We start from the raw sequence: 15887 nt of genomic DNA, 5'->3' as shown, positions 1-15887 counted from the left end.
GGAGGGTAGTATAATTTCAACTCTGTTAAGGAAAAAATATGAACTAGTTAGCATATATTATATAAAATATATGCTGCTTTGTACTGCATTGTACTGCACTGAATGTATTTAAAAGCCATGTCTTTCTCTTTATGGCTGTATCATATGTAATAATGTTGTTCATAATTTGGAATATAAACCAACGACTTCTCAATTCCTTGGAATGTTTACATGTCTCCTATCTCCGCAACCTTGGCTGGAAACTCCAGACTTCAAAAATAGTTATGCTGTTATAATTCCTGATTTTCAATCAACAGCTAGCGTAACTGACAATATGGACATTATCACTGTTTTATAAAACTTTTCTTTTATAGTGGAGATTGGAATCCAGAATGCAGTAATGCAATAATTAAAAATCCTGTCTGTCTGTCGCTTATGTGGCATGAATATTTTCATTAAGCCATAATGCAATTTTCTTTGCATTCTTGGAATTAGACTTAAAATTTCATCGCTCTGTCTTATCACTTTTCTTTTGACAACATTTTGCATTAATCTTTTTCCTGCGCATGCATACCAAGCAGCTACAAAGAGAACATATGCCCCTGCCTGCAATCCACTGTCCTGGAACTAATGAACCATGCTGTGCTGGTGTATTAGGCATATTAGGGAGTTTACCAAATATGTATATTTGCTCTCTTATGATATTAATTAAGATCCACAATTTCAGCATTGTATGCTAATTACAATGTACCTGTCACCTGCACTTAAAGTGCCTTGTACAAGTTCACATTAAAATCATCTCTCCATGATGAAGATCTCGCTCTGAGTCTGGGCTACAAATAGCTCATTAGATTCTTGATATTTCAAGATTTGTGCCATGACAAAGTATTGTGTCTTCTCTTACGTATAAGAGGTTACCTAGGTATTTATTATTTTTTATTTAACGCTTCCAAGTACAAGTCCCTTCATGGTCGCCAATTGTAACCGCTGGGCGGTTCCCTTATTTACCTCTATAATGTCTTAAAGCATAGAACTTAGTAGGGCTAACCATACAGATATCTTAGCCATAATGTTATATAGTTAGTAAGAGATCCTCTATTTAACATATGTAAATAATTGAGAATACAATATAAAATAAGGATTGTCTTGGAAGCAATAGTTTTGTCTTTTAGATATTTATTATATAAAAATATAAATATAGACATATAAAATCCATTATAGCAGAGTTTATAAGGTGAAATTAAATGCTTGCAATATCATTAATAGGTTAACATACCCTTCTGAACATGTCATCATGTCAGCCTCTTAGTCATTTTCAGATGGAGCAGCGTCTGTCTCCAAGTCTCTCCTCTGTGTGTTAACATTTAAAAGTACACTTATTTATACCTTGGTTCATATATGAAAAAGTAACTTGTCTACTTTAAATCAATTTAGGACCTCCCTTAATTTGGCAAAGATACAAGGCAATAACTAAAGGGTGCATACGTCATGGAAATTTTCCTGACTTAGTTCAAGATGGCATCTTAAAGTCTGAATAGCTTATCTGTTGTTTATACTAAGACGCAAGTGCACAGTCGTGGGAGATTCCCGGATTTGGGGAAGTTCCATTAACTTGGGGTTACCACAGTATATTGTGTACTGAAAGAGTCGTAGTATAGCCTTGAAACTTGTTTATGCGTTATTGTTATTGTAATTCGTCTGGGACAAAATGGCGCAAACATATTATGCACTGAGGTTATTGCTTAAAGAAACAGTTATGAAAAACAATATGTTCCATTTCTAACACCTTGTCAGTTTGCAATATCTCTTAAAGACAAAGTACACAGTTTAAGAAATACAACATTTCATTCTAAAACTTGTAATATTTGCATTTGCCCATAACATTACTCCTGCGTGTTTTGTCTCTTTTATGATGGATATTCACTAAACACTGGATAACTTAAGCAAAAATAGCTTGATTGCAAAAAAAACTTCAAGGAACAGTCTAAGCACCAAAATGACTTTGTCTTGATTAAACAAACCTGTATTCCTAACATTTTAGCTCCCTCTGCTTCCTCTTGGCCAATAAAGGGTAAAACCCTTTTAGTACTTACCCAATCCCAGCGTCGATCTTCCTCTGCGCTGGGTTGGTGTTCCACCTCCTTTCCTGTGGGGATTTAACTGACGCTGTATGTCCTCATGCAGAGAGTGAGGATGTCCAGCGTCAGGTGACCAAAAGTCGCCTAGCGAGCAGGAATGGTCTCTGTTCGCTGTCTGATAGACACCAGAGGCTGTCTTAGTGCTGCAATGTAAACATTGCAGTTTCTTTACCACTGCAACATTTCACATTGCAGAACTAAGGGGCATATGGACATTACACCCAGAAAACTTCAATGAGCTGCACTGGTCTGGGTGCCTATATTGTCCCTTTAAGTGATTTGAGGCATGGATCCAGCCACGGCAGCCTTGCAAATAAATACAGTTCCATTTCTGAGTGGCACTGGTGACAAATTTCTGTACAGTCTTATGTAATTATCTTTGCCCTCATATATTGAATGTTTCATGAAGCAGGTATCTGCTACGCAGGATTCTCCAAACTCTGACCCTCTAGATGTTGCTATCCTTCAAATCCCATGATTCTTTGCCCCTTATGCCATTCAAAGAATCATGGGAGTTGTAGTTCAGCAACATCTGAAGAACCACAGTTTGCAGAACGCTGTGTTACATCATCTGAATTCTTCAGAGAGCTAGAAAAGACAGTCATATGTGGGAAACGGATATACTTACCTATGCCTTTAGTAAAACCAGAAAGGTGATAATATGGAAGAATAAGAATACTTACAGTGTTATTAACTAAAGTGAGATTTTGATGGGAATTTCAAATTTAAGGCAAGAGTAGCAGACTTGAAAGCATTGCTGACTTAGAGAATGTTTCCAGTTCATCTATTTTGACCTTCAATTTGTCAGTATATTTATATCGGCAGACATTTTGTGTTAAGACAGAAATTAAAAGTGTATATTGTCAGACACACTCAGACCATAGATGACTCCATATTTGTATTACAAGGAAATTGCCCCATCTGAGGATAAACCTCAGACATGCTCAGTCTGCACCTAGAAAGGTTTTCTAACATCACTTATTCACCTTTCTTTGGGATGTCTGAGCCTGTACACCGTAGAAGAAAGGCATTGCTATCATCAGGGGATCATGATAACAGTATAGACATGATATAAAGCAAACAGTGTACTCCACTCCCACCAACTGCCTTTTGTGGAGGAGGGACTACTCCTTTGAGTGTTACAGAGTTACTGTCCACATCACTGCATATAAAGATTGAGAGTATCTGTCAAGTGTATATGTATTGTAACCTGTACGTGAATTGATAATACAAGATAAATGTGATTGTTATTATGGAGTTAAGAAGGATTTTTTTCCTTTTTATGGCATAATTGGTTAAAATTGGATGTTTGATTTCTTTTGGATCAACAGCATATAAAGCTGTGTTTTCAGGGTTGAAGTTTATGGACTTGAGTCTTTCTTCAACTAGATTAGTATTTAGGACTAATTTTAAAAAAATCAGACATATTCACTGTTCAATAACTTGATTTAATTATGCAATACTAGAAAATCAGACAGCCCAAGTCAAAGCCTTCATAATAAGACCTCTAATCTAGTCCAAGGGTTCACTTGGTCCCTAGCTTCTCGGGTGGGGGGGGCATCTGCCCTGGTGCTCCCTCCTTGGCTCCGCCACTGGTAGCAGCTTGTGGGGCCGGCCACTGGCGCATGGTGTGGCGGCTGACTTCATCTGGGCTGCTTCTGCTGTTCACTAAGTACCAGGGCAGGGTAAGTGGGGGGCCTTCAGAGCAAGGCTAATCCTGGCCTGGGTCTGCTGCTGGAGGCTGCAGTGTGGTTACATGGATGGGGTGGTAGCTCATGCTGCTGATTGTGAGACAGAGAAAGTCACAAGGAGATGCCTAGCCTAGTGATGGTAGGAGGAGATGGGTTGTCTTATAGTGATGGGAGTGGGGTCAGTGCATAATGGTGGTGGGAGAGAAATGGGGAGATTAACCATGAGCTGCCATCAGATATTGTGGGATCTTTTATAGATATAGATATACTCTTAATACAATCTCCAAGACATACCGACATATATACTCCTACACACACTCTGCTAAACTGACATACACACACACAGATACACATTGTGAGACAAATACATATGAACACAGATACACACTGCCATGTCACACACAGAGATACACTCTAAAAGCACACACAGACAGCACATCACACAAATATACACTGTCAAATACACACTGCCAAACATACACATTTACCCCACTGATGGCAGCCCTGGAGATGCCTAATGGAGATGTAAGAGAGTGGGTCTGATGCCTACTGGTGATAGAAGAGGTGATGGGTAATGTTTAATGGTACATGAAGATTGGAGAGGGTGGGGGTGATGCCCAATAATGATTGTTATCAACATAAGCATCACCCCATCCCACTCCCATCACCATTAGTCATCGCTCTCTCTCATCATTATTCATCAGTACCCTCCCTCTCACATCACTATTGGCCATCACCCACTCCCTCTCCCACCATCATTAAAGGGTCATTGTAAACACCATCACAACTTTGCATCATTTCGAAATCGATGGTTAATAGAGTATCCTGTACTTGCTCTCAGGTGTGTGAGTGGCTTAGAACTGCAGTGATTTGTGTAAATCGCACAGCTATAAGCCGGATCCTCAGAATTGTCAACAATTAATGGATTCACAACTCCAGCAATTAAATAAAGAAGTAGTTTATTATTCTCTTTATTATTAGTTATTATTACACTGCCAGACAGATACACACCGCCAGACACACTCATACAGAAACTCACAGATACGCTCCTGATGGCAGCCCTGGAAATGCCTAATAAAGGTGAGAAAGTGATGCTTATTGGTGAGGTCTAATGGTGATGAGAGAATGCAGGGGTAATGTGTATTACCCCTTCCTTCTCTCACCATCATTAGGCATCACCACCCTCCTCTTACATCACTACTGGTCATTACCAACTTCTTCTCCCACCACCATTAACCCCTTAAGGACCAAACTTCTGGAATAAAAGGGAATCATGACATGTCACACATGTCATGTGTCCTTAAGGGGTTAAAGGGTCAGTCTAAGCACCATCACAACTTTGCGTCACTGCAATGTTAATTTTGAAAAGATTACCCTGAACTTGCTCTAATCTCTTTGAGTAACTTAGAACTGCAGAGATTTTTAAAAATCACACAGTTATAAGCCGGCCCCTCAGAGCTGACAATCATCAGTTTGTACTCTTAGTTCCAACTTCCTCATATCAATTTTGTCCACATTGTGCGTGTGGCTTGCATATGTCGCGTTCAGAATTCAGACTGAGCTCTGTTTTCTTTCCTGAGATTGAGATCCAACTTGCTATGCACAGACCATGGCTCAGCCAATTGCTGCACTCAGTAATCTTAATGAAAGTGGGAAAAGGATGGGGTGATCAGGGCTGCCATCAGAATGCATACAACACCACGGACTGGGACACTTTCTCCCAGACACATAGATACATAGCCTCCCATGTACACACACGCACACACGTTCGTAAATATTCATAGGCACACAAATACAGTTACACAATGTGAGACACACATTTACATACTCTTATATTTTTGCCTAGATTAAGTGTTTTTAATAAAACTAGTCAAATCTGTCAGCATCAAAGTAGCTGTTTAGTAGATAAGGGAGTGCGCTGGATTTCTATTTTTACTATACATACTCTTAGATGCACAGAATAACACAATTTGAGACACATGCAACCACAAATACATATTGCAACGCACAGAGATACACACTGCCACATCACACACAGATACACAGACTTACATAAAGACAGGCACTGCTAGACACACATACATATAAATATTGCAAGATACACACTATTACACACACATACACACAGCCAGACACATCCATGCAGATGCACCCAGACACAGGAGCAGGGCCAGTGCAAAGAATTTTGGGTACATAGGCGAAGATGCATTTTCCGCCCCGCCCCCCCCCCCCCCCCCCCCCCCCCAAACATCTTCACCTGTGCCTCTTAACCTCCCTTTTGTGTTTCTTATCCCGTCTTTAAATATCTGTGTGTCTCCTATCTCTCCTCTTTGTATGACTCTTACATCCTCCCACATTTTGTGTGTCTTACTCCTCCCAGACCCTATGTGTGACTCCTTTTCTCCCAGCCCCTTTGTGTCTTTTACTCTTCCCAGCTCCTTTGTGTGTGTCTCTTTCCTTCTCAAGCCCCGCTGTGTGTTTTTCACATCCAGCCCCTCTCCCCGTCCCTTAATAGTCCCCTCCCTTCTCTGACCCTTACTGTTCCTATCCCCTCTCTCCTGCTTTCCCTGTCCCTTAGTGTTCCTCTCCCCTCCCCCCTCTGTTCCCTGTCGCTTAGTGTTCCTCTCCCCCCTCCCTCCTTTTCCTGTACCACAGGGTATCTCTCCCCTCCTCTCCCTGTCCCTTGGTGCGCCACCCACCCCGATAGTGGTCCCCTCCCCTTCCTGGTGTGCCCCCTACCTTTCTTGTAGCGTGGCTGAGCGGAGCGAATCCCGGCACAGTGAGCTTTTCCTGTCAGTCCTGCCAGGAACAGGAAACAGAAGTCCTTGTACCACGGTACACTCCGCTTGGCCACGCTACAGTCAGGGGTGTATAAACACTGACAGTCACACACCCTCAATGACAAACACAGCCAGACTCACTTATCTGACACACTCATTCATTGACAGACACTCACACGCACACTGACAGACACACAGATACTGACAGACTCTTGACAAACACACACACACACTCACATGCCCACACAGACACACATACTCACATGCACACAGACACACACACTCACTCACACACACACACACAAACTCACACACACACACAAACTCACAGACACACACACAAACTCACAGACACACATACTCACATACACACACACACACTGACAGACACACATACTCACACACACACTGACAGACACACATACTCACACACAAACTCACAGACACACAAACTCACATGCACAAACTCACAGACACATACTCACATGCACACACACACACACTGACAGACACACATACTCACACACAAACTCACATGCACACACACTCACTCACACACACACTGACAGACACACAAACTCACAGACACACATACTCACATGCACACACACACACACACTGACAGACACACATACTCACACACAAACTCACATACACACATACACACAAACTCACAGACACACATACTCACATGCACACACACACACTGACAGACACACATACTCACACACACACTGACAGACACACATACTCACACACACACACACTGACAGACACACATACTCACACACAAACTCACAGACACACATACTCACATGCACACACTCACTCACTCACACACACACACTGACAGACACACATACTCACACACACACACTGACAGACACACATACTCACACACACACACAAACTCAGACACACATACTCACATGCACACACACACACACTGACAGACGCACACAAACTCACAGAAACACAAACTCACAGACACACATACTCACACACACACTGACAGACACACTCACATGCACACATACATACACACACTCACAGTAATAAATAATGTAAATTTAATTTACATTTCCCACCCAGCCTCCCTACCTTGAGAGCTGGCGTGGGCCTCTCATTGGTGGTCCAGTGGGGCTGCTGGGAGGCGTCCGGCTGAACTGGATTGCGAGGTGGCGAGGGAGCTCTGATCTCTCTGACCGGCTCCCTCGCAGGCTGTTTTCTGATGCCGCGGGAGCCGGAATATGACGTCATATTGACCGGCTCCCTCGCAGGCTGTTTTCTGATGCCGCGGGAGCCGGAATATGACGTCATATTCCGGCTCCCGCGGCATTAGAAAACAGCCTGCGAGGGAGCTGGTCAGAGAGATCAGAGCTCTCTCGCCACCTCGCAATCAAGTTCAGCCGGACACCGCGCCGGGGATCCAGGAGGTGACCAGCCCCACAGTTCTGTCAGTTGCAGCAATTGGAATTCTCAATACTGGCTGTCTGATATCGTTGTACTCTACATCGTGCATATGGCATGTACGAGCTGCAAGCACGTAGATTGTATGTACGAGCCGCAAGCAGAACTTGGACTAAGCTCTCATTACAGTGGTTGGAGGTGAGAAGAAATATGTCCCAACATGTACACTGTACTTTGCATCAAAACTATTTTATCTTGTTAAAGTAGTTCTGAAGTAATTCTGGTGCAGGGACTCACCTTCAATGTCAGTTTTCAGAACTTATCTTTGGAGATTTGGAGCATGAAGCTCCACCTTCCGCTGGCTGTTTGATTGATATCCTACTAAGTGTTATGGGCAAATGCAAATATTACAAGTTTTAGAATGAAATGTTGTATTTCTTAAACTGTGTACTTTGTCTTTAAGAGATATTGCAAGTTGACAAGGTGTTAGAAATGGAACATATTGTTTTTCATAGATGTTTCTTTAAGCAATAACCTCAGTGCATAATATGTTTGTGCCATTTTGTCCCAGACGAATTACAATAACAATAATGCATAAACAAGCTTCAAGGCTATACTACGACTCTTTCAGTACACAATATACTGTGGTAACCCCAAGTTAATGGAACTTCCCCAAATCCGGGAATCTCCCACGACTGTGCACTTACGTCTTAGTATAAACAACAGATAAGCTATTCAGACTTTGGGAAGCCATCTTGTCCCAAGTTGGTGGAAGTTCCCCAAGTCAGGAAAATTTCCATGACGTGTGCACTTGCTTTTAGTTATGGCCTTGTATCTTTGCCAAATTAAGGGAGGTCCTAAATTGATTTAAAGTAGACAAGTTACTTTTTCATATATGAACTATGGTAACTCTAAAATGACAACACTTAAGGTATAAATAAGTGTACTTTTAAATGTTAACACACAGAGGAGAGACTTGGAGACAGACGCTGCTCCATCTTAAAATGACTGAGAGGCTGACATGATGACATGTTCAGGAGGGTATGTTAACCTATTAATGATATTTGCAAGCATTTAATTTCATCTTATAAACTCTGCTATAATGGATTTGATATGTCTATATTTATATTTTTATATAATAAATATCTAAAAGACAAAATCTATGGCTTCCAAGACAATCCTTATTTTATATTGTATTCTCAATTATTTACATATGTTAAATAGAGGATCTCTTACTAACTATATAACATTATGGCTAAGATATCTGTATGGTTAGCCCTACTAAGTTCTATGCTTTAAGACATTATAGTGGTAAATAAGGGAACCGCCAGCGGTTACATAAGGAAGATCAGATTTGTCCAACCTGTGTCTGTGACGTCCATATGACACACACAACTTGAACTGGGATCTCTCTCCTCTGCCAAGATGTGCACACAGCCCAATTCATTAATCAGTGAGCTGGGCTGTGTATAAACTGATAGCAATGGTGGTATGGCCGCTATCTGTATACAGAACAGTTCTGCTCATCATATGTGATGTTTGATAATATTCTTATCCCATAAACCCAGGCTGGGTATAGTCCAAAATGAGATGCTCCTGATTCGAGCCTCTTCCTGCTACAAATAGGGGCCAGCCTGTAATTGCAGTCAGCCCCACTAAACCGAGCCTCTACTGGGATTGTTCATGGTAAGTATTGATTTTATTTAAATGTATTTATAATATAATAATATATAATTATAATAATTATTTATTTTGGAGGTTTTTTTTTTAACAATATTAAAAGCTGGGGTAATTTTGGTAATAATATTTCCTTTTACTGCATTATCTATATCAGGGGTGTCAATGCAGATTTACCTGATGGCCCTTGGCAGAGGTTCCTTCTCATATGGAGTGCTGCTGATCTCTACTCACAGATCCATACTCCCAGACACATAGATCCATACTTCCAGAAACACACACAAATCCACACTGACTAACAAACAGACGCACACCCAGATACGCAGATAATCAGTGCCATACAGATACATACATATAGACGCACACATTCACAGATAAACTCATACATAAAAACATTCATGGATGGGGGCGTGGCTTGGACGTCGACCAGGATGGAAGCATAAACTGTGAGCTCCGCTCCACCGGTCCATCCTGAGCCCTACCAATAAGCATATTTTCGCTCTTATGGGTCGGAATCGCCGGGGTGATCCTCCTGGGACCCCCAGGGGAACTCAGAACAACCAGTCGCTTGGTCCGATGGACGGATTTCTACTAACGCCGGCGGACACACGAGGAGAGGCCGGAGGACCAAAGATGGCGGCCACCTCCCAGATGCATGGGGATCCCCCTACCTCTACCCTGGAGGGCATCGTTGAGGAGCTCCGCACGATTGCGGCTTCTATGGTCACGAAGGCCGACCTTTTGGTGCACACAACTGCGCAGATCGAAGACCTCGACAACCGTGGCCACAGATGTAACATCCGCATCCGCGGCATGCCGGAGGCGGAGGGCGAGGAAAATATAGATGAAACCTTGACAGCACTTTTCCGAATGATCCTACCCAGAGACGCCCCGCTGGAAATCCGGTATGATAGAGCGCACAGAGCCCTAAGACCTCGCTCCCTCGAGGACGGCCGATGGATATTATTTGCTGCATCCACTCGTTTGCTACGAAGGATGCCATAATGAAGGCGGCCAGAGCGCAACCTACATGGGACTTTCACGGCACGCCAGTTTCTCTGTTCAATGACCTGTCCCCAACTACTTTAGAAGCCAGGCGCGCGCTGCGGCCCATTACATCTTTGCTCAGGACTCACAATATTCCATACAAGTGGGGCTTTCCATTTGCCCTGTTGGCGAGGCACCGAAATGGCTGGGTGTCACTCCGCGGACCGGAGGAAGCTCCCGGATTCCTGGCAGCATTGGATCTCCCTCCTGTCCAGGTACCGGATTGGATTCTGGGCCCTCTGGGGGCAGGCCAGAGACCGCAACGCGCACCCCGCCGCCGCAGAGGCCGATCACCGCAGGAGCCTGCTCACCGTGTCCACGAGGCCTGAGGAAGCGAAACCTGAGGACCGCTTCCCCGCCTAGACTGCTCTATTAATCAGGTACCACCATCCCGCCTTATGACTCCCTGGGAATGGCCGCTGGCGCGCTGCCTCTCACCCTCCGCTTCTCCCCCTTTGACACGCATGAACATGCCAAGATCCACACGAGATTACTAACGGGTGGGGATCTTGATCAATTGTACCTTGGGTGGGCCGTGGGGCGGTTTTGAGATGTCCCCTCTACGTTACCTGAACCCCTCAAGCAGCCACTACTCCCGTAACTACCACCTTCCTGGACTGCACGCAGAGTGGGACACTCTTCTCTCTCTCTCCCCCCATTATGGGATCCCCCTCCGAGGCCTTGGGGAGGGGGGAACGGGGGTAGCAGTGGGCACAATGCTTCTTGTTGCACAGGGGAGGCCGAATGGCTTACTAGGGTTAAGCACACATGGGTGCGAGGACCTGGGACTTATCCATTGGACACCACTGACTTTAGCTATACGCAGCACTGGTCTGATCGGATCAGTGAGTCCCCTTGCCCTGATAAGTATTATAAATGTTCATCTTTTTTATTATTGTGTGTAACATGTGGGGGATATACCTAATATGTGGACGCCCATGGCACGTTAGCTGGGGAATGTCTAGCCAGAATGATTGATATCGTGAACCAGTACGAAACGGGATTAGGGAATGAGGACAGGGGACGCTGAGTGGGGAGAGGGGGGGAGGGGGATATTTCGAGCATCCGGTATTACACCTGGAGGAAGGGGGGAGGAAAGGGGGACATAGAGAAAGGAAGCAAGGGGAGGGGAAGCGGGATATTGATCTGACCACTAGGGACTTTCAGCCCATGCTCTCGGGGTTCAACCTCAGTACCTATGCCCTACCTAACTGCAATAATCACACAGGGGAATGCTAGGGAGGGGGGGACGGCAGTAATACATTCTCTTACCCTGGCTAACCTGATCACTCCCGGCACCACACACCTGCAGGCTTCCGAGGTACTGACTGGGGGGAGGGAGGAGGGACGCAGCTACTGCCTACGTGCTGTACCGGGGGGTTGGGCGGGGGGTGGATACATAGGGGGGTACATAGGGGGGTATGGTGGATACTGTATTACCACTGTATGGTACAACTGTTATAAATGTTACATTTGTTCACGCATTAACTCCTCTGTTGCAGTTAAGCGGCCTCCTACTTAGCCTGACCCAACCATTAAGATCTTGTTGCACTTGGGCTCGGACTCGGATGGAGCTGGTCGGACTGGACTACATCTCACTCACTCACAATATACCACCCTTGGCATAGACACCAACCACTGCCCTACATACTCGCTTGCGCGTCACTCCCGGCAGAGCCACGGGCGCATTCACACGCCGATCAGGCTATCGCGCGTGACGCCTGGCCACTCCTACTGGGGCGCAAGTGTTTCTCCTTTTCGAAGGAGAACTCGGGGTGCTTCCACCCTTTGGCCCCGCAGGGTACCTACCTGAAGGGGGGCTAGGTCTGCCCACCCTTATTTTAACTGTTCTCTAACTTTCTCATTCACCTCACTCGCATACTACACTGACATACACACACTCACACTCACTGGTACTTACTCTATCCCCTCCACCTCCACAATTCCTAAATAGGCCTGGTTCAGATACCTGCAGGCAACTACCTGACTAGCCCATACGGAGACAGTAACGGGCGAGACGCTCGGGCCCCCACCCATACGGAACCGCGCACAAGACACGCGAATAGACACTAGCCACACGGAGAAATACACCCCCGCAGGGCTGCACCACCGTTCCGGGGTCTGGTACCGCTCGGCCGCACCTCTAGTGGGCTAACGCTGTCTCGGAAGGGAGGGAATATGGTGTACCGCCGCGCCCCCATGTCTGTCATGACGCTCAACTGCAGGGGATTGAATATCCCGGAAGGACGTACACACCTCCTGAGGGTACTGCGTCGGAAATGCACGTCAATAGCGCTGTTGCAGGAAACTCATTTTAGGGAGGGTGCAGCCCCCAAGCTTCGCAACGCCCATTACCCCCTAAGCTATTGCAACAATCACCCGCTAGCTCGCCAAGCGGGAGTCGCTATCTTGATAGCGGCTGACTTAGGGTTCCAGGAACTAGACAGAATGGCCGATGAACAGGGGCGCTTCCTCTTCTTAAAGGGAGTAATAGCCGATAGAGTGTACACTCTTGCATCTATTTATGTACCTAACTCCAGGCAAGCAATGTTCCTCAGAAGCACGCTATGTAAACTACATGGATTCTCTGAGGGAGCACTGATAGTGGGGGGGACCTTAATGTCCCCCTGGAACCGCTTATAGACTCATCCACTGGACATTGCTGCATTCCACAATCCCATATCAGATCCATACGCAAGTCCTTGGGGGAGCTCACTCTAGTTGACTGCTGGAGGACAATGCATCCTGACGATAAGGACTACACCCACTACTCTGCCATACACGACCGCTACTCCCGGATCGACTACATCCTGATCAAACAGGACGGATTATCTCGACTACGAAAAGCATCTATGGAACCTGCAACGTGGTCAGATCACGGATCGGTCCAGATAGAGCTGGAATCCCCGCTCTTTAAACCGGCGACTCGGACATGGCGCCTAAATGAATCACTACTCCAGGATCCCTCGGTAAGAAACGAGATCTCCCAAGCACTAGAACGCTACTTTGAAGAGAAGGGATCGGGAGATATGTCACCGGTGACTGTGTGGGAGGCCCACAAAAGTGTCATACGCGGCTCTCTCATCGGCATTGCGACCCGTAAAAGGAAGGAGGCCACACGCACTATGACTGAACTTTACGGCACCATAGCACGCCTAGAACTCCAGCACAAACGTTCTCAGATGATCACTATATATAGAGAGCTAATGGAAGCCAGGCGGAACCTGAAAGCCCTCCTCACACAACGGTACCTCCGCTCGATGCAAACATCGAATTCCTTTTTCTACACTCACGCGAACAAAGGAGGAAAGTTCCTTGCTCGCCTCCTGAGAGGCGACGTGACCCGCACCCAGGTGAGGAAACTCCGTCTGCCATCCGGCAAGGTCTCTCAGCACCCGGAGGACATAGCCAGGGAATTCCGGGCATATTATAACTCTCTATATAACCTACATTCCCAGGAAAGCCAGGCTCACAGACGGGAAATGTCAATACACATTCAGACATACCTACAGGAACACGTAAGGAGACGGGTATCTCCTGAGGCAGCATCTATGCTAGACGACCCAATTACCACAGAGGAACTAGCGGCAGCTTTAAAAGCCACAAAAACTGGAAAGGCCCCAGGCCCGGATGGGTTCTCCACGGGCTACTACAAAAAGTTCGCTGCTCTTTTACTACCTTGGCTGACACAAACTGTAAACAAAGTGGCAGAGGGGGGAACCTTTGGCACGGAATCCCTGTCAGCAACAATAACGGTCTTACTCAAACCCGGGAAGGACCCAGAACAGTGCGGCAGCTACCGCCCGGTCTCCCTACTAAACGTGGACACGAAGCTCTTCACAAAAGCGCTGGCGTCCAGACTTCAGCGTATTTTGCCGTGCCTTGTCCACATGGACCAGACGGGTTTCATCCCGGGTCGGGAAGCGCGGGACAGCACGCTGCGTCTGTTCTCTGTACAACATCATGCCCGGAAATATCAAAAGTGCCTTCTACTGCTGTCTACAGACGCAGAGAAGGCTTTTGATAGGGTCAACTGGACATACATGACCCAGGCCCTCCGGCACATGGGATTGGGACGGAGAGCCTTGGCGTGGATCTCCGCCCTATACAGCTCGCCGAGAGCAGCGGTACGTGTGAACGGAGCCCTGACTACGAGCTTTAGTATCACAAACGGGACTAGGCAGGGCTGCCCCCTCTCGCCACTCCTCTTCGCCCTCTCTCTGGAGCCTTTTCTGCAGGCGATATGGGATCACCCGGACATCCACGGCTATTCATGGTGACACATGGAACACAAGGTGGCCGCATACGCGGACGACCTTTTGTTTTTCGTTTCCCAACCACGGCTCACGCTACCGTGCCTGTTGTCAGAATTCGACAAATTTGGACGGATTTCGGGATTCAAGCTCAACCTGGCAAAATGTGAGACTTTGAATATTAACATACCCGTAACGGAATACGAGGCTTTAAGGTCACTCTTCCCGTTTCGTTGGTGCACGGGAGCAATGAAATATCTCGGAATTTGGATCCCTACAGACCCACGGGAAACCTACCGGCGTAATTTCGCACCTCTCCTGCAGACAATTGAACTAGACTTGGCACGGTGGGCTTACCCGCACATCACAAGGCATGGCCGAGTGGCAGTGCTTAAAATGAACGTTCTTCCGAGTGTCCTCTATTTATTTCAGACGATTCCAATCGCACTACCGGCAACGTTCTTCTCAACCCTAAAGAAGGCGGTTATTAAATACGTATGGCGAGGGGAGAAGTCCAGGTTACGTCACGAACTCCTTTGCAAACCCAGACATAGGGGAGGCCTCGCGCTCCCGGACTTCAAAAAATACCACCAGGCTGCAACACTACAACGTATCCTGGACTGGCACAAAACAGACACGCCCAAGCAGTGGGTAACGCTGGACCAGGAGGGGAATGCCGCAAAACTGAAGGCTGCGACATGGAGGAGAAGGGCGACTAGGAATGGTAGACGGCACGACGAAGACCCGGTATCACAAACTCTGCTCATATGGGAGACTCTCAGGGAGGACCCGCGGATATCCCCGACCCCATGCCCCCTACTACCGATAGCACACAATCCCGATATAGGGGGTGGCCTGCCTGCGGAAGCCTGGTCATTTCTTGGAGACCCGGAATATATCCCGATTCATAAG

This window comes from Pelobates fuscus, chromosome 6 (assembly GCF_036172605.1).
Source record: "Pelobates fuscus isolate aPelFus1 chromosome 6, aPelFus1.pri, whole genome shotgun sequence".
NCBI lineage: Eukaryota > Metazoa > Chordata > Amphibia > Anura > Pelobatidae > Pelobates > Pelobates fuscus.
This window is presented reverse-complemented; position numbering follows the sequence as displayed.